The 23,052-nt window shown below is 47.3% G+C and overlaps 1 protein-coding gene and 2 pseudogenes across 2 annotated transcripts in view; 1 reads left to right on the top strand and 2 right to left on the bottom strand.

The window, feature by feature from the left end:
* Positions 1–22,274, bottom strand: part of LOC139273652 (zinc finger protein 664-like) — a 138,521-nt gene extending 116,247 nt beyond the window's left edge. The window contains exon 1 of one of the 2 annotated variants that reach the window (XM_070890684.1): positions 22,203–22,274. The gene's annotated coding sequence lies outside the window, so the exon portion shown is untranslated. The remainder of the gene's footprint in view (positions 1–22,202) is intronic. The other variant, XM_070890690.1, reaches the window with a different exon arrangement.
* LOC139273618 (zinc finger protein 135-like) overlaps positions 9,025–23,052 on the bottom strand; it is a 62,695-nt pseudogene continuing 48,667 nt past the window's right edge.
* LOC139272878 (zinc finger protein 16-like) overlaps positions 11,075–23,052 on the top strand; it is a 19,137-nt pseudogene continuing 7,159 nt past the window's right edge.

Here is a 23,052-nt window from a genome sequence, read left to right as displayed (position 1 = left end):
CGCTTTGTGGAAAACCTCCATTCAGTCCGCGAGGGTGACCCCGAGCCTCCGGTCGCCTGTTACTTGAATTCTCCGGCCCACTCCCACTCCCACATCTCTGTCCTCAGCCTCCCACACTGTTCTAATGAAGCTCAATACAGACTCGAGGAACAGCACCTCATCTTCTGTTTCGGTCTTCTGGACTCGACATAGAGTTCAACAATTTCAAACCATAACTTCTGCTCATATTTTTTTTCTTTTCTGTTTTTTTTCTCTTTCCCATGGCAGCTGTTGGTGATTCTGCCATCTCCATTTACGCCCTATCAAGACTCATAGAAACATAGAAAATAGGAGCAGTAGTAAGCCATTCGCCCCTTCAAGTCTGCACCACCATTCAATATCATGGCTGATCCTCTATCTCAACACCATATTCCCAGTTTTCCCCATACCCCTTAATGCCTTTTGTTTCTAGAAATCGATCCATCTCCTTCTTAAATATATTCAGTGACTTGGCCTCCACAGCCTTCTGTGGTAGAGAATTCCACATTTCACCACCCTCCAAGTGAAAAAATTTCTCCTCATCTCGGTCCTAAATTTCCTACCCCGTATCCTGAAACCTCCTTGTTCTTGACTTCCCAGCCAGGAGAAACATCCTCCCCACATCCAGTCTGTCCAACCCAGTCAGAATTTTATATGTTTCAATGAGATCCCCCCTCATTCTTCTAAACTCTAGTGAATTCAGGCCTAGTCGACCCAATCTCTCCTCATACGACAGTCCTGCCATCCCACAAATCAGTCTGGTGAAATTTCGCTGCACTCCCTCTAGGCAAGTATACCCTTAGGTAAGGAGACCAAAACTGCACACAATACTCCAGGTGCGGTCTCACCAAGGCCCTGTATAACTGTAGTAAAACATCTTTGCTCCTGTACTCAAATCCTCTTGCAATGAAGGCCAACATATCATTTGCTTTCCTAACTGCTTGCTGCACCTGCTTGTTTGCTTTCAATGACTGGTGTACAAGGATACCTAGGTCCCTCTGTACATCAACACTTCCCAAGTCATAACCATTTAAATAATACTTTGTCCTTATGTTTTTCCTACCGAAGTGGATAACTTCACATTTATCCATGTTATATTGCATCTGCCTTGTGTTTGCCCACTTACTCATCCTATCTAAATCGCCTTGTAGCGTCTTTGCATCCTCCTCACAACTCACAATCCCATCTAGTTTTGTGTCGTCAGAAAACTTGAAAATATTACATTTGGTTCCCTCATCCAAATCATTTATATATATATATTGTGAATAGCTGGGGTCCAAGCACTGATCCCTGTGGTACCCCACTAGTCACTACCCACCACCCCAAAAAATACCTGTTTATTCCTACTCTGTTTCCTGTCAGTTAACCAATTTTCAATCCATGCCAATACATTACCCCCAATCCTATGTACTTCAATTTTGCACACTAACCTCTTGGGCCCAAGTTTCCACACGATAAAAAAACGGGCGCCCCTCCGAGCTGGGCGCCCGTTTTTCGCGCCTAAAACAGCGCCTAAAAAAAACCTCGCGATTCTGGAGCGTTCTGCAGCTCCTTGTCTGCCTGGTGCGGCGCCCAGGGGGGCGGAGCCTACACTCGCGCCGATTTTATAAGTGGGAGGGGGCGGGTACTATTTAAATTAGTTTTTTTCCTGCCGGCAACGCTGCGCGTGTGCGTTGGAGCGTTTGCGCATGCTCAGTGTGAAAAAAACATTGGCACGCGGCCATTTTTGTAGTTCTTTGTAGCTGTTTAATTTTTCAACATTTTTTTAATAAAAGCACATTGCCATCAGCACATCAGCACTTGCAGCCTTCTCACTGTCTCCTCCCCCCCCCCCCCGCGGGAAAAACGGGCGCTTCCTACCCCCCGCGGGAAGAACGGGCGCCTCCCCCCCCCCCGCGGGAAAGAACGGGCGCCTCCTCTCCTCGCGGGCAGAACGGGCGCCTCACCCCCCCCCCCCCCGCGGGAAAGAACGGGCGCCTCCTCTCCTCGCGGGCAGAACGGGCGCCTCACCCCCCCCCCCCCCGCGGGAAAGAACGGGCGCCTCCCCCCCCTCCTGCGGGAAAGAACGGGCGCCTCCTCTCCCCTCCCCCCCCGCCGCGGGCAGAACGGGCGCCTCGCCCCCCCCCCTTGCGGGAAAGAACGGGCGCCTCACCCCCCCGCGGGAAAGAACGGGCGCCTCCCCCCCCTCCTGCGGGAAAGAGCGGGCGCCTCTTCTCCCCTCTCCCCCCCGCGGGCAGAACGGGTGCCTCCCCCCCACCGCGGGAAAGAGCGGGCGCCTCTTCTCCCCTCACCCCCCCGCGGGAAAGAACGGGCGCCCCCTCTCCCCTCCCCCCCCCGCGGGCAGAACGGGCGCCTCCCCCCCCCCGTGGGAAAGAACGGGTACCTCCTCTCCCCTCCCCCGCGGGCAGAACGGGCGCCTCCCCCCCCCCTCCCCCGCGGGAAGAACGGGCGCCTCAGGCTGACTGCAGCATTCTCTGTGCCTGAAGCACTTTCACACAGGTAGGAAGATGGTTTATTTAATCTTTTCTTTGCTTATAAATGTTTATTCAGGTTGGATTTATTTGTATAATATTTGTAGAAGTATAAATAAGGATTTATTGTAGAATTTAATGAGTTCCCTTCCCCCCCCCCCCCCCCCCACCTCGTTCTGGACGCCTAATTTGTAACCTGCACCTGATTTTTTAATGTGTAGAACAGGTTTTTTCAGTTCTACAAAAATCTTCACTTGCTCCATTCTACTTTAGTTTGGAATTCGTTTTCACTGTGGAAACTTTGAAATCAGGCGTCAGTGGCCGGACACGCCCCCTTTTGAAGAAAAAATTCTGTTCCAAAGTAGAACTGTTCTACCTGACTAGAACTGCAGAAAAAAAAATGTGGAGAATTGCGATTTCTAAGATAGTCCGTTCTCCACCAGTTGCTCCTAAAAATCAGGTGCAAATCATGTGGAAACATGGGCCCCTTATGTGGGACTTTATCAAAGGCCTTCTGAAAATCCAAATACACTACATCCACTGGTTCTCCCTTATCTATTATATCAGTTACATCTTCAAAAAAACTCCAGTAGGTTTGTCAAACGTCATTTTCCTTTCATAAATCTATGTTGACTTTGTTTAATCCCGTTGATATTATTTAAGTGTGCCGTTATCACATCCTTTATAATAGACTCTAGCATTTTTGCTACTACTGATGTCAGGCTAACCGGTCTGTAGTTCCCCGTTTTCTCTCTCCCTCCTTTTTTAAATAGTGGGGTTACATTTGACATCCTCCAATCTGCAGGAACTGATCCATAATCTGTCGAATTTTGGAAGATGACAACCAATTTAGTACTCTGGGATACAGATCATCAGGCCCTGGGGATTTATCTGCCTTCAGTCCCATTAGTTTCTCCAGCACTATTTTCTTACTAATAATCATTTCCATTAATTCCACTTGCTCACTGGACCCTTGGTTCCCTAGCATTTCTGGGAGGTTATTTGTGTCTTCTTCCGTGAAAACAGAACCGAAGTATTTATTTAATTGTTCTGCCATTTCCTTGTTTCCCATTACAAATTCTCCTGTTTCTGTCTGTAAAGGACCTACATTTGTCTTCACTAATCTTGTTTTTTACGTACTTGTAGAAACTTTTGCAGACATGTTTTTATGTTCCTTGCAAGTTTCCTCTCATACTCTATTTTTCTCCACTTAATCAATCTCTTGGTCCTCATCTTTTGTTTCTTACCATCTCCTTTTGCCTCGCACCATCATCCCTTTTGTTTCTTAATCTCTTCTGCCTTCCACCCTATCACAGACCTTCCCTTTTGTTCTTTCCTCCCCTCCCCCCTATCCTTGCTTCAAATCCTGTTACAGCTCTAACTTTTTCCAGTTCTGATGAAGGATTAACAAAATGTTAACACTGTTTCTCTCTCCACAGACGCTGCTAAGTTTTTCCGGCATTTTTTATTTTTATTTAAACATAAGCATGTCCCTGACAACGGAGGCAGCACGAGCCTGGAGCAGTTGGAGGGAGTTTTGAACCTGGAACAGCTGGAGGGAGTTTTGAACCTGGAGCAGCACGAGGGAGTTTTGACCCTGGAGCAGCTGGAAGCAGCTCGCGTCTGGAGCCAACACAGGTCCTGTCAAGGGGACGAAATGAGAAATTAAAAAGTAATAAAATTAGGACATCACAAGGATGGAGATTGGTTCTTCCAATATTAATTGAATCACTCGACAGGGAATCTTAAAGAAAGCTAACAACTGATTTAATTTGCTTCAATTGCTGAGTTTCTAATTTTAACTTAATTTATAATTATGGTATATATTATTTTTGTTTAATTATAATTAATCTTTATTATAGTGATTTTACTATTGTATACTCCTTATTGTATTATTTACAATGTAATTTGAATTTCTTTTTTTAAAGTGTTTTTGCCTGTCTATCTGCTGCACATTTTGGCTGCCGCTTTGGACCCGAGCCATTTACCTCTTTTTACACTTCCTTCTTATGCTTTTTCTCTCTTTCCCTCAATGGTCAATATCCAATATGCTGTAAAATTGTTGTGAAGCACCTTGGGATGTTTTACTACGTTAAAGGCGCTATATAAATAAAAGTTATTATTTCAGGTACAGCACGGATTAGATGTAGAGTAAAGATCCCTCTACACTGTCCCATCAAACACTCCCAGGGCAGGTACAACATGTGTTAGATACAGAGTAAAGCTCCCTCTACAATGTCCCATCAAATACTCGCAGGGCAGTGTCGAGGGAATTTTACTGACATTCATCACCTCGATGAGCACAAAAATTCACCGAAAGGAGGTAACACAAACCCAACAGCTGCTCCACAACAGAAATACTGAGGGACAGAGTGTTTGGGACAATGACATTTCTCACTCAATAAGGTATAAATTGATCCTGTACCTCTCCTCATTAATCCTGGGCTCCACACGGGTTGAATCCTGCTCCTGTTTCCCTTCCTGTCACAGCACTGAGCTAAACCCAGCCCATAATGAGCAGGGCTCAGGGAGGTTGGTTGCTGGGCACTATAGTGATGTCATAAAGTAGGGCCATTCAGTCCAGTGGGTCCTATCCTTGTCCCTTTAAAGGTGGAGAGCTGGGACATCCTGTCTCAACACACATTCCCCCTGTTCATACTGAGAATCCCCGGGGAAGGCCCAAGGCCCAGAGTGTGGAACACAACCAAGGGAGAAAAAGGAGAGAAGGGGAGGTAAGCCAAGGACTAGGGAGTGAGGGACACCAAGCTTCAGGTTTAGAGCCTGTAAACTTCAGGAGGGCAGACCGAGTTCAGTAGTTTCAGGATCCAGGGAGAGAACAAGGAGCAGATGGGGAGACAGGTGTGGATTCCAGCACAGTGAGGATGTAGGGGGAGGGAGATTGTGTAGGGCCATGTATTAGGGATATAGGAGGGACAAGAGAGGAAAGGTCAGAGGAGCAATTACTGCAGCAGTGTCCATAAATAGTGAGAGAGAAGGCGGGGATGAGAGTGGACCATGGACAGTCTGTTAAACTGTCTGTGTGCTGTGACCAGCTTTCCTTCTGTTAAAAATAGCCTCCTGTAGCCCATTAAATTCCACCAATGTCCTTTGGTCTAGTCTCTCTTTGTAAAACATCGGCTGTTATTAAAGCTTCTTATTCTGACTCACTCACAGAGAGAAATGAGCTGCAGAACTGCCCACACTATCAGCTAAGGAGACGTTTCCATTTAGAGATCGGATTGCCCATTAAGTTTGACTAAATTGATGTTAAAGTAACAATGCTGCTTTGCCCCGTGACAATAACACATCAGAATATTTCCCACAGGTTAAAATCCAATATTACAGGGACTCACTGCCCTGGATGGTTGAAGTGGACCCTGTCATATAATCGAATTTTCTGTCCTGTCATCTTGTAGATTCATCTTTTAGAATGTTGTGGGAACTCAGTTTTCAGATGGGATTTAATGACCGACTGAATCCTGCCAGATAGGGAGCAGATGATCAGCCTCTCCTAGTATCGATGAGTTTCCAGCTGGGATGAGGAACTGAACTCATTCCTACACTCCAATTTCCATGGTTTCTCCGTAGTGTCGGTGTCCTCATGTTTCTCCAGGTTCAATATCCAAAGGCTGATGAAATACAGGTCCCGATGAATACATTGACTGTTAGATGTTGATGGGATGTTTGGTTTGAGCTTCCCGTCTGTAAATCCTCCCTGTCTCGGCTATATTACAACAATTGTACATTCCTGTCTGGCGTAAAAATAAAAAAGGGAAGGTGGCTCAACCGTGGCTATCTAGGGAAATCAGGGATAGTATTAAAGCCAAGGAAGTGGCATACAAATTGGCCAGAAATAGCAGCGAACCTGGGGACTGGGAGAAATTTAGAACTCAGCAGAGGAGGATAAAGGGTTTGATTAGGGCAGAGAAAATGGAGTACGAGAAGAAGCTTGCAGGGAACATTAAGGCGGATTGCAAAAGTTTCTATAGGTATGTAAAGAGAAAAAGGTTAGTAAAGACAAACGTAGGTCCCCTGCAGTCAGAATCAGGGGAAGTCATAACGGGGAACAAAGAAATGGCAAACCAATTGAACAAGTACTTTGGTTCAGTATTCACTAAGGAGGACACAAACAACCTTCCGGATATAAAAGGGGTCAGAGGGTCTAGTAAGGAGGAGGAACTGAGGGAAATCTTTATTAGTCGGGAAATTGTGTTGGGGAAATTGATGGGATTGAAGGCCGATAAATCCCCACGGCCTGATGGACTGCATCCCAGAGTACTTAAGGAGGTGGCCTTGGAAATAGCGGATGCATTGACAGTCATTTTCCAACATTCCATTGACTCTGGATCAGTTCCTATCGAGTGGAGGGTAGCCAATGTAACCCCACTTTTTAAAAAAGGAGGGAGAGAGAAAGCAGGGAATTATAGACCGGTCAGCCTGACCTCAGTAGTGGGTAAAATGATGGAATCAATTATTAAGGATGTCATAGCAGTGCATTTGGAAAATGGTGACATGATAGATCCAAGTCAGCATGGATTTGTGAAAAGGAGATCATGCTTGACAAATCTTCTGGAATTTTTTGAGGATGTTTCCAGTAAAGTGGACAAAGGAGAACCAGTTGATGTGGTATATTTGGACTTTCAGAAGGCTTTCGACAAGGTCCCACACAGGAGATTAATGTGCAAAGTTAAAGCACATGGGATTGGGGGTAGTGTGCTGACGTGGATTGAGAACTGGTTGTCAGACAGGAAGCAAAGAGTAGGAGTAAATGGGTACTTTTCAGAATGGCAGGCAGTGACTAGTGGGGTACCGCAAGGTTCTGTGTTGGGGCCCCAGCTGTTTACATTGTACATTAATGATTTAGACGAGGGGATTAAATGTAGTATCTCCAAATTTGCGGATGACACTAAGTTGGGTGGCAGTGTGAGCTGCGAGGAGGATGCTATGAGGCTGCAGAGTGACTTGGATAGGTTAGGCGAGTGGACAAATGCGTGGCAGATGAAGTATAATGTGGATAAATGTGAGGTTATCCACTTTGGTCGTAAAAACAGAGAGACAGACTATTATCTGAATGGTGACAGATTAGGAAGGGGGAAGGTGCAGCGAGACCTGGGTGTCATGGTACATCAGTCATTGAAGGTTGGCATGCAGGTACAGCAGGCGGTTAAGAAAGCAAATGGCATGTTGGCCTTCATAGCGAGGGGATTTGAGTACAGGGGCAGGGAGGTGTTGCTACAGTTGTATAGGGCCTTGGTGAGGCCACACCTGGAGTATTGTGTACAGTTTTGGTCTCCTAACTTGAGGAAGGACGTTCTTGCTATTGAGGGAGTGCAGCGAAGATTCACCAGACTGATTCCAGGGATGGTGGGACTAACCTATCAAGAAAGACTGGATCAACTGGGCTTGTATTCACTGGAGTTCAGAAGAGTGAGAGGGGACCTCATAGAAACGTTTAACATTCTGACGGGTTTGGACAGGTTGGATGCAGGAAGAATGTTCCCAATGTTGGGGAAGTCCAGAACCAGGGGTCACAGTCTAAGGATAAGGGGTAAGCTATTTAGGACCGAGATGAGGAGAAACTTCTTCACCCAGAGAGTGGTGAACCTGTGGAATTCTCTACCACAGAAAGTAGTTGAGGCTAATTCACTAAATATATTCAAAAGGGAGTTAGATGAAGTCCTTACTACTCGGGGGATCAAGGGGTATGGCGAGAAAGCAGGAAAGGGGTACTGAAGTTTCATGATCAGCCATGAACTCATTGAATGGCGGTGCAGGCTAGAAGGGCTGAATGGCCTGCTCCTGCACCTATTTTCTATGTTTCTATATACTGCTTTTCTGGTCTGCAACTGTTCAAGAAAGTGGCTCACCATCACTTTCTCAAGGACAGTTAGGTATGGGCAATAAATGATGGCCTTGCCAGCGCTGCCCACATACCAGGAATTTTTTAAAAAGTAAGGAAGAAACCAGTCAGGATTGGAAAACTATTGACAATGAATTCAAGGGGTTCTTCCATTTGGGATCGTTATTTATTTTGTCCACTCAAGGAGTTAGATAACAGACTTTCACCTGCAAATATAGAGCTGGATTATTGGGCCGTGATGTGTTTACTTTTGTTGAGTACATTTGCTGAGTGGATTTAAATTGAAAACCAGGTTTGCAGGCATGATTCTCTATCCACACATCGAAGGTGAGAGAGATGCTGTGGGGCACACGCTAAGTCCAGTAGCTGGAAGTGATTAACAGACTGGGTTTTGTGTTTAGTGACCCCAGGCGTGTTACCGATACCATCCCTGGATACCAAGGCTAGGAGAGGCACTCTGAAGGGTATGGAGATCTGGGACTTGCCCATGAGAGAAATGAAAGATATGAGAACTGAAATGATCTAGAGTTAGAAAGGAGAAAAGGTCCAAAAATGGAACAGTCTGTAACAGGACACCAATTAGTCTCCTCTTATCTTGGAGATGTCAAGGACATGACACATTGTGTTTGAAACAAAGTTGATTTATTTGAAAGATATCAAAACACAAAATCCAGCCCAGTTATTGGGGTTATCAGCAGAAACAAACCCCAACTGTCAGAATGAACATGGTTCAGTCCTGGATGTGATTGTTGGGGCAGGAGAGCGGCCTCTCCCCAGTGTGAACTCACTGGAGTGTCAGAAGGTTAGATGACTGATTGAATCCTTTCCCACACACACAGCAGGTGAACAGCCTCTCCCAGTGTGAACTTGTTGGTGTCTCAGCAGGTTGGATGAGGTAGTGAATCCCTTCCCACAATCAGGGCAGATGAATGGCCTCTCCCCAGTGTGAACCCGTTGGTGTCTCAGCAGGGTGGATGACTGAGTTAATCCATTCCCACAATCAGGGCAGATGAATGGCCTCTCCCCAGTGTGAACTCGTGTGTGCCTCAGCAGTTGGGATGACTGAGTGAATCCTTTCCCACACACAGAGCAAGTGAACGGCCACTCCCCAGTATGAGTATGTTGGTGTGTCAGCAGATCATTTTTTATTTTAAAACTCTTCTCACAGTCAGAACATTTAAAAGGTCTCTCCCCAGTGTGAACTCGCTGGTGTGTCAGCAGGATGGATGAACGACTGAATCTCTTCCCACATACGGAGCAGGTGAACGGTCTCTCCCTAGTGAGTGCGTTGGTGATTCATCAGCTCATTTGTGCTTTTAAAGCTCTTCTCACAGTCAGAATATTTAAAAGGTCTCTCATCAGTGTGAATCGCTGGTGTGTCAGCAGGTTGGATGAGTGAGTGAATCCCTTCTCACACTCTGAGCAGGTGAACAGCCTCTCCCCAGTGTGAACTCGCCGGTGTGTCAGCAGGTTGGATAACCGAGCGAATCGTTCACCACACACTGAGCAGGTGAACGGCCTCTCTCCAGTGTGAGTGCGTTGATGATTCAGCAGATCCCTTGTGCTTTTAAAGCTCTTCTCACAGCCAGAACATTTCAAAGGTCTCTTATTGATGTGAATAAGTTGGTGAGACATGAGGTGGGATAACTGAGTGATCCCTTCCCCCACACGGACCAGGTGAATGGCTGCTCCCCAGTGTGGATTCGCTTGTGCACTGTGAGGTGGGATGACACAGTGAATCCCTTCCCACACACTGAGCAGGTGAACGGCCTCTCCCCAGTGTGAACTCGCTGGTGTCTCACCAGGCGGGATGACACAGTGAATCCCTTCCCACACACAGAGCAGGTGAACGGCCTCTCCCCGGTGTGAACTCGCTGGTGTTCAGTGAGCGTGGATGACTGCCTGAATCTCATTCCACAGTGAGAGCAACTGAACGATCTCTCATCAGTGTGAATCTGCTAGTGTCTCACCAGGTGGTATGACTGAGTGAATCCCTTCCCACACACGGAGCAGGTGAATGGCCTCTCCCCAGTGTGAACTCGCTGGTGATTCAGCAAAGTGGATGACTGAGTGAATCCCTTCCCACAGTCCCCACATTCCCACGGTTTCTCCATGGTGCAGGTGTCCTTGTGTCTCTCCAGGTTGGACGATCAGTTGAAGCCTCGTCCACACACAGAACACGTGTACAGTTTCTCCCCGCTGTGAATGGTGCGATGTTTTTTCAGGCTGTGTAACTGGTTAAAGCTCTTTCCACAGTCAGTGCATTGGAACATTCTCACTCGGGTGTGTGTGTCTTGGTGCTGTTCCAGTCACACTGATGTTTGAAATCTTTTTCCACAAACAGAACAAACATTTCTCCTTCCACTTTCACGGTCCGATGATATTCAGGTTGCAATGAATCGAGTGACTGTCACATCTTGATGTGATGTTTGATTTAAGTTTCCCGTCTGTAAATCCTCCCCTTCTAATACCCTGTAAAAGGAGTTTACAAAAGTCATCACTGTAAGTAAAGGATAGAAAGTTGGAACAGACAATTCTAATATTTATGGAACATTCTTTCCTCTCTTGTTCCCCCAAACATGTGGTCCAATCAAACAAAAAGCAGAAAAAATAAGCAACAAAGTCACAACAATAGCAAAGAGAACCTTCCCAACTAAACCAGGGTGTTGTTACCAGTGTCTATGACACACTCTGCATGCTGAGACGGAACATATGAAGTGTACCAATGGACGCCGCATTCTCCAGGGCCACTCAGACAAGACCGCGGAAGATAGGCAGGCAGCCAGAGCAACCACCCACCATGGGTCCCCCGGCCATCCTGGACCTACAAATTGCTGTTTTAGCCAGGCCCAAGGGCAGGTCCAGGAGAAGAACCAGCAGCTTGTTCACATTGATGAGGCCATTCAAATGTTCCGACTGTGGGAAGAGCTTTAAAAGATCCAGGAAGCTGAAGGGACACTAGCGAGTTCACTGAAAGGACACTGGGGAGAGGCCGTTCACCTGCTCTGAATGTGGGAAAGGATTCACTGAGTCATACACGCTGAAGACACCAACTTGTTCACACTGATGAGAGACCCTTTAAATGTTCTGACTGTGGGAAAGCTTTAAAAGCTCCGTGGAGCTGAAGAGACGTGAGCTCATTCACACTGGTGAGAGGCTGTTCACCTGCTCCGTGTGTGGGAAGGGATTCACTCAGTCATCCACCCTCCTTTCACACCAGCCTGTTCACACTGACGAGAGACCCTTTAAATGTTCTGACTGTGGGCAGTGCTTTAAAAGCTCTAAGAGCCTTAAGAGACACCGGCGTGTTCACACTGATCATAGAATCCTACAGCACAGAAGGAGGAGCTTCGGCCCTTCATGTCTGTGCTGCCATTTTGAAAGAGCTGTAAAATTTAGTCCCCTACCCCAGTTTTATCCCCATAACCCTACAATCTAGTCCTCTTCAAGTACATGCTCAATTGCTGTTTGAAAGTTCCTATGGAACCTGATTCCACCATCCTTTCAGATGGTACATTCCAGACCTTAACATCCCTCTGTGTGAAAATATTTCCTCGCTAGTTCTTGTGGCAATTATTTTAAATCTGTCACCTTTGGTTACTGACCCTTTTGCCAGAGGAAACAGTTTCTCCCTACTTGCTCTATCATAACCCCTCCTAACTTTGAATACCTCTATTAGGTCTCACCTTAATCTTATCTGCTCGAAGGGGAACAATCCCAGCTTCTCCTACTCTCCACATAACTGAAGTCCACCATCCCTGGTAACATCGTGGTAAAGCTCCTCTGTACCCTCTCCAAGGCCTTGTCATCCTTCCTAAAGTGTGGTGCCCAGAACTGTACACAAGCCTCCAGCTGAGGCTAAAACCATGCAGCCATACAGAGCCCTGGTTAGAAACATAGAAAATAGGTGCAGGAGTAGGCCATTTGGCCCTTCGAGCCTGCACCATCATTCAATAAGATCATAGCTGATCATTCACCTCAGTAACCCTTTCCTGCTTTCTCTCCATACCCCTTGATCTCTTTAGCCATGAGGGCCACATCTAAGTCCCTCTTGAATATATCTAACGAACTGGCATCAACAATTCTCTGTGGTAGAGAATTCCACAGGTTCACAATTCTCTGAGTGAAGAAGTTTCTCCTCATCTCGGTCCTAAATGGTTTACCCCTTATCCTTAGACTGTGATCCTTGGTTCTGGACTTCCCCAACATCGGGAACATTCTTCCTGCATCTAACCTGTCCAGTCCAGTCAGAATTTTATATGTTTCTATGAGATCCCCTCTCATTCTTCTAAACTCCAGTGAATACAGGCCCAATCGATCCAGTCTCTCCTCATATGTCAGTCCTGTCATCCGGGGAATCAGTCTGCAGAAACTTCGCTGCACTCCCTCAATAGCAAGAACGTCCTTCCTCAGATTAGGAGACCAAAACTGAACACAATATTCCAGGTGAGACCTCACTCACCAAGGCCCTGTACAACTGCAGTAAGACCTCCCTGCTCCTATACTCAAATCACCTATGAAGGCCAACATGCCATTTGCCTTCTTCACCGTCTGCTGTACCTGCATGCCAACTTTCAATGACTAATGCACCTCCCCCTTTCCTAATCTGCCGCCATTCAGATCATATTCTGCCTTCATGTTTTTGCCACCAAAATGGATAACCTCAAATTTATCCACATTATACTGCATCTGCTATGCATTTGCTCACTCACCTAACCTGTCCAAGTCACCCTGCAGCATCTTAGCATCCTCCTCACATCTCACACAGCTTAGTGTCATCTGCAAACTTGGAGATACTACACTCAATTCCTTCATCTAAATCATTGATGTATACTGTAAATAGCTGGGGTCCCAGCACTGAGCCCTGCGACACCCCACTAATCACTGCCTGCCAAAATGAAAAGGACTTGTTTATCCCGACTCTCTACTTCCTGTCTGCCAACCAGTTCTCTATCCATGTCAATACATTATCCCCAATACCATGTGCTTTAATTTTGCACACCAATCTCTTGTGTGGGACCTTGTCAAAAGCCTTTTGAACGTCCAAATACACCACATCCACTGGTTCTCCCTTGTCCACTCTACTAGTTACATCCTCAAAAAATTCCAAAAGATTTGTCAAGCATGATTTCCCTTTCATAAATCCATGCTGACTTGGACCGATCCTGTCACTGCTTGCCAAATGCGCTGCTATTTCATCCTTAATAATTGATTCCAACATTTTCTCCATCACTGAAGTCAGGCTAACTGATCTATAATTACTCCCTTTCTCTCACACTCCCTTTTGAAAAAGTGGTGTTACATTAGCTACCCTCCAGTCCATAGGAACCAATCCAGAGTCGATAGACTGTTGAAAAATGATCACCAATGCATTCACTAATTCTAGGGCCACTTCCTTAAGTACTCTGGGATGCAGGCACTGGAGATTTATCAGCCTTCAATCCCATCAGTTTCCCTAACACAATTTCCAGACTAAATAAGTATTTCCTTCAGTTCCTACTTCTCACCAGACCCTCGGTCCTCTAGTATCTCCGGAAGATTATTTGTGTCTTCCTTCGTGAAGACAGAACCAAAGTATTTGTTCAATTGGTCTGCCATTTCTTTGTTCCACATTATAAATTCACCTGATTCTGACTGCAAGGAACCTTCGTTTGTCTTCACTAATCTTTTTGTCTTCACATATCTATAGAAGCTTTTGCAGTCAGATTTTATGTTCCCAGCAAGCTTCCTCTCAAACTATTTTACCCCTCCTAATTAGACCCTTTGTCCTCCTCTGCTGAATTATAAAATTCTCCCAGTCCTCAGGTTTGCAGCTTTTTCTGGCCAATTTATATGCCTCTTCCTTGGAATTAACACTATCCTTAATTTTCCTTGTTTGCCACGGTTGAGCCACCTTCCCCATTTTATTTTTACTCCAGACAGGGATGTACAATTGTTGAAGTTCATCCATGTGATCTTTAAATGTTTGCCATTGCCTATCCGCCGTCAACCCCTTAAGTATCATTCGCCAGTCTATTCTAGCCAATTCACATCTCATACCATCGAAGTTAGAGAGTCGGAATAAACGGGTCCTTTTCAGAATGGCAGGCAGTGACTAGTGGAGTGCCGCAGGGCTCAGTGCTGGGACCCCAGCTCTTTACAATATACATTAACGATTTAGATGAAGGAATTGAGTGTAATAGCTCAGAGTTTGCGGGTGACACTAAGCTGGGTGGCGGTGTGAGCTGTGAGGAGGACGGTAAGAGGCTGCAGGGTGACTTGGACAGGTTAGGTGAGTGGGCAAATGCATGGCAGATGCAGTATAATGTGGATAAATGTGAGGTTATCCATTTTGGGGGCAAAAACACGAAGGCAGAATATTATCTGGATGGCGGCAGATTAGGAAAAGGGGAGGTGCAACGAGACCTGGGTGTCATGGTTCATCAGTCACTGAAAGTGGGCATGCAGGTACAGCAGGCGGTGAAGAAGGCAAATGGCATGTTGGCCTTCATAGCTAGGGGATTTGAGTATAGGAGCAGGGAAGTCTTACTGCAATTGTGCAGGGCCTTAATGAGGCCTCGCCTGGAATATTGTGTACAGTTTTGGTCTCCTAATCTGAGGAAGGACGTTTTTGCTGTTGAGGGAGTGCAGCGAAGGTTCACCAGACTGATTCCAGGGATGGCTGGACTGTCATATGAGGAGAGACTGGATCAACTGGGCCTTTATTCACTGGAGTTTAGAAGGATGAGAGGGGACAGATCCTGACGGGACTGGACAGGTTAGATGCGGGAAGAATATTCCCGATGTTGGGGAAGTCCAGAACCAGGGGACATAGTCTTAGGATAAGGGGTAGGCCATTTAGGACTGAGATGAGGAGAAACTTCTTCACTCAGAGAGTTGTTAACCTATGGAATTCCCTGCCGCAGAGTGTTATTGATGCCAGTTCATTGGATATATTCAAGAGGGAGTTAGCTATGGCCCTTACGGCTAAGGGGATCAAAGGGTATGGAGAGAAAGCAGGAAAGGGGTACTGAAGGAATGATCAGCCATGATCTTATTGAATGGCGGTGGAGGCTCGAAAGGCCTACTCCTACATTTATTTTCTATGTTTCTATGTTACCTTTCCTTAAGTTCAGGACCTTAGTTTCTGAATTAACTGTGTCACTCTCTATCTTAATAAAGAATTCTACCATATTATGATCACACTTTCCCAAGGGGCCTCGCACAACAAGATTGCTAATTAGTCCTTTCTCATTACACATCACCCAGTCTAGGATGGCCAGCCCTCTAGTTGGTTCCTCGACATATTGGTCTAGAGAACCATCCCTAATATACTCCAGGAAATCCTCCTCCACCGTATTGCTACCAGTTTAGTTTGCCCAATCTATATATAGATTAAAGTCGCCCATGATAACTGCTGTACCTTTATTGCACGCATCCCTAATTTCTTGTTTAATGCTGGCCCCAACCTTACTTCTACTGTTTGCTGGTCTGTACACAACTTCCACTAGCGTTTTCTGTCCTTTGCTATTCCGCAGCTCCACCCATACAGATTCTTCATCATCCAAGCTAATGTCTTTCCTTACTATTGCGTTAACTTCCTCTTTACCAGCAAAGCTATCCCACCACCTTTTCCTTTCTGTCTATCCTTCCTAAATGTTGAATACCCCTGGATGTTGAGTTCCCAGCCATGGTCACCCTGGAGCCATGTCTCCGTGATGCCAATTATATCATATTCATTAATTTCTGCCTGTGCAGTTAATTCATCCTCCTTATCACGAATACTCCTCGCATTGAGGCACAGATCCTTCAGGCTTGTCTTTTTAACACACTTTGCCCCTTTAGAATTTTGCTGTAATGTGGCCCTTTTTGATTTTTGCCTTGGGTTTCTCTGCCCTCCACTTTTACTTTTCTTCTTTCTATCTTTTGCTTCTGCCCCCATTCTACTTCCCTCTATCTCCCTGCATAGGTTCCCACCCCCCTGTCATATTAGTTTAACCCCTCCCCAACAGCACTAGCAAACACTCCCCCAAGGACATTGGTTCCGGTCTTGCCCAGGTGCAGACCATCCTGTTTGTACTGGTCCCACCTCCCCCAGAACCAGTTCCAATGTCCCAGGAATTTGAATCCCTCCCTTCTGCACCACTCCTCAAGCCACATACTCATCTTCGCTATCCTGCGATTCCTACTCTGACTAGCATTTGTCACTGGTAGCAATCCTGAGATTACTACCTTTGAGGTCCTACTTTTTAATTTAATTCCTAGCTCCTTCACCTTGCAGGACCTCATCCCGCTTTTTACATGTATCGTTGGTACCTATATGCACCACGACAACTGGCTGTTCAACCTCCCCCTCCAAAATGTCCTGCAACCGCTCCGAGACATCCTTGACCCTTGCACCAGGGAGGCAACATTCCATCCTGGAGTCTCAATTGCAGCCGCAGAAACGTCTATCTATTCCCCTTACAATAGAATCCTCTACCACTATAGCTCTCCCACTCTTTTTCCTGCCCTCCTGTGCAGCAGAGCCACCCACGGTGCCTTGGACTTGGCTGCTGCTGCCCTCCCTTGATGAGTCGCCCCCCCAGCAGTACCCAAAACGGTGTATCTGATTTGGAGGGGGGTGACCGCAGGGGACCCCGGCACTATCTTCCTTCCACTGCTCTTCCTGTTGGTCTCCCATTCCCTATCTGTCTGTGTCACCTTTACCTGCAGTAAGACCAACTCACTCAACGTGCTATTCACGGCATCCTCAGCATCGTGGATGCTCCAGAGTGAATCCAGGTGATGCTAGATCAATTGTTAAATCTGAGATTGATAATTTATTTTTTGAAAACCATTATGGGATATGAACCAAAGATGGGTGTGCAGAGTTAGGTCGCAGATCAGCCCTGATCTCATTGAATGATAGAACAGGCTTGAGGGGCTGAATAGCCTACTCCTGTCCTATGATCCTAACTAGTGATTTGTAAATGTTTAGTGTAACTTCCTTGCTTTTGTATTCAATGGCTCTATTTGTAAAGCCAAATACCTCATATGCTTTCTGGATTGCCTTACCAACTTGTCGTTGCACTTTCAACGATTTGTGAATATGCACCCTCAGGTCCCTCTGTCTTGCACCCCCTCAAAATATTGCCAGTTAGATTATACTGTTATCCATGTTGTTTCTCCAAAAGTGCATCACTTCACACTTATCCGCATTTTATTGCATCTGCCATGTGTCTGACCATTTCACCATTCTGTCTATGTCCTCCTGACGTCTGCTACTATCATGCTCACGATTTACAATGTTGCCAAGTTTTGTTTCATCCGTAAACTTCAAAATTGTACACCCAAACCCAAGTCCAGGTCATTTATATATCACAGATAGATAGATTTTTAACCAATAAGGGAATTAAGGGTTACGGGGACCGGCCGGATAAGTGGAGCTGAGTCCACGGCCAGATCAGCCATGATCTTATTGAATGGTGGAGCAGGCTCGAGGGGCTAGATGGCCTACTCCTGTTCCTAATTCTTATGTTCTTATAACAAGAAAAGCGATGGTGCTAATACGAACCCCTGGGAACCCCACCACCATGCTTCCCTCCAGTCAAAAACATATCCATTCAGCCTCCTATACATTAGCCAATTATATACTCAAATTACCAGCATCCCTTTAATTCCCTGTGCTTCTATTTTCCGATTAACTCACTTATGTGGTACTTCATCAAATGCCTTTTGAAAGTCCATATACACAACATCTACTGCACTACCTTCATCAACTTGAGACTCATAGAATCATGGAAAATTACAGCATGGAAGGAGGCCATTTCAGCCCATTGTGTCCACGTTGGCTGACCAAGAGCTATCTAGCTCTTGGTCCGTTGCCTTGTAGGTTACAGCACTTCAAGTGCACATCCAAGCAATTTTTAAAATGTGGTGAGGGTTCCTGCCTCTTCCACCCTTTCAGGCAGTGAGTTTTAGACCGCCACCACCCTCTGGGTGAAGACATGTCCCCTCATATCTCCTTTAAACCTTCCCCCAATTACTTTAAATCTATGCCTCCTGGTTGTTGCCCCCTCTGCTGACGGAAACAGGTCCTTCATATCAATTTTATCAAGGTCCCTCATAATTTTATACACCTCAATTAGGTCTCCCCTAATCCTTCTGTAGTCCAAATAAAACCACAGCCTATCCAATCTTCCTTTATAGCTAAAATTCTCCTTCCATACAACATCCTCATAATTCTCCTCTGTACACTTTATAGTGTAATCACATCTTTCCTGTAATGTGGTGACCAGAACTGCACGCAGTACTCCAGCCGTGGCCTAACCAATGTTTTACACAGTGCTGGAAGGTGGAATTAGGTTGGGTAGCTCTTTTTCGACCAACACGGACACAAGGGGCCAAATGACCTCCTTCTGTGTCGTAATTTTTTATGATTGTATGAGTAAGATTATGAAAGGGTTTGATAGGGTAGGTGTAGAGAAAATGCTTCTACTTGTGGGGGAGACCAGAGCTCGAGACCATGAATTTCTATAGTCCCTTTAACATAGTGAAACGTTGTAAGGCACTTCACAGGAGCATTGTGAGATAATAGAGCCGCATAAGTAGAAATTCGTGTAAATGACCAAAAGCTTGGTCAAAGAGGTAGGTTTTAAGGAGCATCTTGAAGGAGGAAAGAGAGGTAGAGAGAGGTGAAGAGGTTAAGGCAGGGAGTTCCAGAGCTTGGGGCCTAGGCAACAGAAGGCACGGCCACCAATAGTTGAGCAATTATAATCAGGGATGCTCAAGAAGGCAGAATTAGAGGAACACAGATATCTCAGGGGGTTGTGAGGTTGATTACAGAGATAGGGAGGGTCGAGGCCATGGAAGGATTTGAAAATAAGGATGAGAATTTTGAAATCGAGGCACTGTTTAACCGAAAACCAATGTAGGTCAGCGAGCACAGGGGTGATGAGTGAACGGGACTTGGAGAGTGTTAGGAAAGGGGCAGCTGAATTTTGGATCATAGAAATTTACAGCATGGAAGGCCATTTTGACCCATTGCGTCCACGCCAGTCGACAACAGGAAACAGGTCCTTCATATCAACTTTATCTAGGCCCCTTATAATTTTATACACCTCAATCAGGTCTTCTATTAATCCTCTGTTACTTCATCAAAGAACTCAATAAGGTTAGTCAGACACAATTTGCCTTTAACAAATCCATATTGGCTGCCCCTTATTAATCCATGCTTCTCCAAGTGAGAATTAATTTTGTCCTTGACAAAGGTCTCTAGTCATTCACGCACCACTTACGTTAGAGTGATTGGCCTGTAGTTTAGCCCTCTCCCCTTTTATAAACAGGGATGTAATATTTGTAATCCTCCAGTTCTCTGCCATCACTCCCATTCATCCACTTCAATCTTTCCTCCTTATGAGAATATGCTTGGTTTGTACCCGGTGTCAAATTTTGTTTAATAATGCTCCCGTGAAGCACGTTGGGACGTTTAAGACACTGTATAAATACAAGTTGTTGTTGTCTGAACGGACAATACATTGCGCAGAAGTAAAATATAGTATTTTTAGTCCTAAATATTAAATATTTTGTTCCACAGAAGCACGGGGCATGTATGCTTTTATTCATGAATTTAAAAAGTCTATATTAAAATCTGAGCAGGTGGGTTGTGAGCCCAAGAGCCTTGTGTCCAATAAGGACAATAAATGCCCCCAGCCTCCCCTGGCCCTGATGGCCGCCGGGGTGGCAGCTCCCGGGGGAGCTCCTCTGCTGAATAACTTTATCCCTTGCCGTCTGTTGCCATACGACACCCTTTCTCCCAGAATCTCCCCACTTTAAGCTCCCCCTGGCCCTTATAGAGGACACATTTCTTACCGCTTAAGCACAAATCCATGCTGCAAGGGCAGTTACCTGAGCACACTGCCCATCCCCCAAAAATGCCTGTTCTTCACCTCCATCAGTGAGTGCAGGATCCCCACCTCCATCAGTGAGTGCAGGATCTCCACCTCCATCAGTGAGTGCAGGATCCCCACCTCCATCAGTTAGTGCAGGATCCCCAACTCCATCAGTGAGTGCAGGATCCCCAACTCCATCAGTGAGTGCAGGATCCCCACCTCCATCAGTGAGTGCAGGATCAATCAGTGAGTGCAGGATCTCCACCTCCATCAGTGAGTGCGGGATCTCCACCTCCATCAGTGAGTGCGGGATACCCACCTCCATCAGTGAATGCGGGATCTCCACCTCCATCAGTGAGTGCGGGATCTCCACCTCCATCAGTGAGTGCGGGATCTCCACCTCCATCAGTGAGTGCCGGATCCCCACCTCCATCAGTGAGTGCAGGATCCCCACCTCCATCAGTGAGTGCGGGATCCCCACCTCCATCAGTGAGTGCAGGATCTCCACCTCCATCAGTGAGTGCAGGATCTCCACCTCCATCAGTGAGTGCAGGATCCCCACCTCCATCAGTGAGTGCAGGATCTCCACCTCCATCAGTGAGTGCGGGATCCCCACCTCCATCAGTGAGTGCCGGATCTCCACCTCCATCAGTGAGTGCGGGATCTCCACCTCCATCAGTGAGTGCGGGATCTCCACCTCCATCAGTGAGTGCCGGATCCCCACCTCCATCAGTGAGTGCGGGATCTCCACCTCCATCAGTGAGTGCGGGATCTCCACCTCCATCAGTGAGTGCGGGATCCCCAACTCCATCAGTGAGTGCGGGATCTCCACCTCCATCAGTGAGTGCAGGATCTCCACCTCCATCAGTGAGTGCAGGATCCCCACCTCCATCAGTGAGTGCGGGATCTCCACCTCCATCAGTGAGTGCGGGATCCCCACCTCCATCAGTGAGTGCGGGATCTCCACCTCTATCAGTGAGTGCAGGATCCCCACCTCCATCAGTGAGTGCAGGATCTCCAGCTGTCAGTGAGTGCGGGATCTCCACCTCCATCAGTGAGTGCAGGATCTCCACCTCCATCAGTGAGTGCAGGATCTCCACCTCCATCAGTGAGTGCAGGATCTCCAGCTGTCAGTGAGTGCGGGATCTCCACCTCCATCAGTGAGTGCAGGATCTCCACCTCCATCAGTGAGTGCAGGATCTCCACCTCCATCAGTGAGTGCCACCTCCATCAGTGAGTGCGGGATCTCCACCTCCATCAGTGAGTGCAGGATCTCCACCTCCATCAGTGAGTGCAGGATCTCCACCTCCATCAGTGAGTGCAGGATCTCCACCTCCATCAGTGAGTGCAGGATCCCCACCTCCATCAGTGAGTGCAGGATCCCCACTCAAACCCATCTTTAACCCGCCGCACTTTCCCGCTGCCCAGCCCACGCTCCCCCGCCAGTAGTGGCCGACCCAGCGACTCCTTGCGGACATCATCAGCGTCCGGGGAGCTCCCGCTCAACTCCCAGTGGACCACTACACTGCTCCAGGCGGCCCCCGGGATCTCAGCGGCCGGCGGTGAGCCTTTGACCAACTGCCAAAGCCGCTTTGGGCCGAGCTCCCGCGCGAGCCCTTCCTCCGGCCGCGTCCTGACCAACGGACGGTCCAACTCGCGTCCTGCGGCTCAACCAATCAGCGGTGGAAGTCCCGTCCCTCGGGCTCCCCGATTGGCTGGAGGTCACGCCACCGGCTCGTCCTCCAGCCCCGACCTGCTCGCTCCCCATTGGACGGAAACTCCTCCAGCCCCGCCCTACTCGCTCCCCATTGGTCGGAAGCTCCCGTCAATCAGGCTGTGCACCTTTGTCACGTGTCCCTTGAGCCCGCTCTGCCAAACTGACCAAGCACAGCGCGGGGCCCAGATCGACGGACTCAGGTTTGTATTAACCTTTATTCTCTCCCGATCCCCACTCCCTCCCCACGCGCATTTCTCGACCCAATCCGAGTGGAGAAAACTCACTGCGCGTCACCGATCGCGGCTCTGTAACGGACACAAACGCCTTTTCCCGGAAGGCTCAGCGCCGAGTTCGCACCACAGCATCCGAGCGCACTGGCGCAGCACCGAGTGTGGCGGGGCGGGTGGTGCCCTCTGGGCATGCGCGGTTATTACCGAGGGTGACCGAGAGGGGGTGTTGTGGCACACGCAGTGCCGCGTACGCATGCGCAGACTCTCGCTGTCAATCACCATCAGGCAGCGCGGCTGCTGGTGAGACCTGTGACATCATAGAGTCAGAGCCAGTGACATCACAGAAGGAGGCCATTCGGCCCATTGTGTCCCTGCGGCCGACACAGAGCGATCCGGCAAGGCTGTGTCATCGCACCAACGCTCTTCTCAATCTTCCTCTCTGCAATGCTTCATCTCGCCTGCTGGAGTGGAGCTAATCTACAGGACAAGCGGGAAATTGTTTAACCTCCGATGTTTCCAGTCGAGATCCAAGGTTGTTCCAATCTCTGTCATTGAATTGCAGTATGCAGACGTCGCTTGAGTTTGCGCACACTCGGAGTCCGAACTCCAAACCATCGTTGACACCTTCACTGAATCGTAAATAAGAACATAAGAACTTGGAGCAGGAGTCAGCCATTTGATCCCTCGAGCCTGCTCCACCATTTAATAAGATCATGGCTGATCTGATCCTGGGCTCAGCTCCACTTCCCTGCCTGCTACCTATAACCCTTCACTCCCTTACCGCTCAAAAATCTGTATCTCCACCTTAAATGTAAGTACATAAGAAATAGGAGCAGGAGTAGACCATATGGCCCCTCGAGCCTGCTCCACCGTTTAATACGATCATGGCTGATCCGATCATGGA

This window comes from Pristiophorus japonicus, chromosome 9, assembly GCF_044704955.1.
Source record: "Pristiophorus japonicus isolate sPriJap1 chromosome 9, sPriJap1.hap1, whole genome shotgun sequence".
NCBI lineage: Eukaryota > Metazoa > Chordata > Chondrichthyes > Pristiophoridae > Pristiophorus > Pristiophorus japonicus.
Note: the sequence above shows the minus strand (reverse complement) of the source record. Positions and strands in the feature narration are given on the sequence as shown.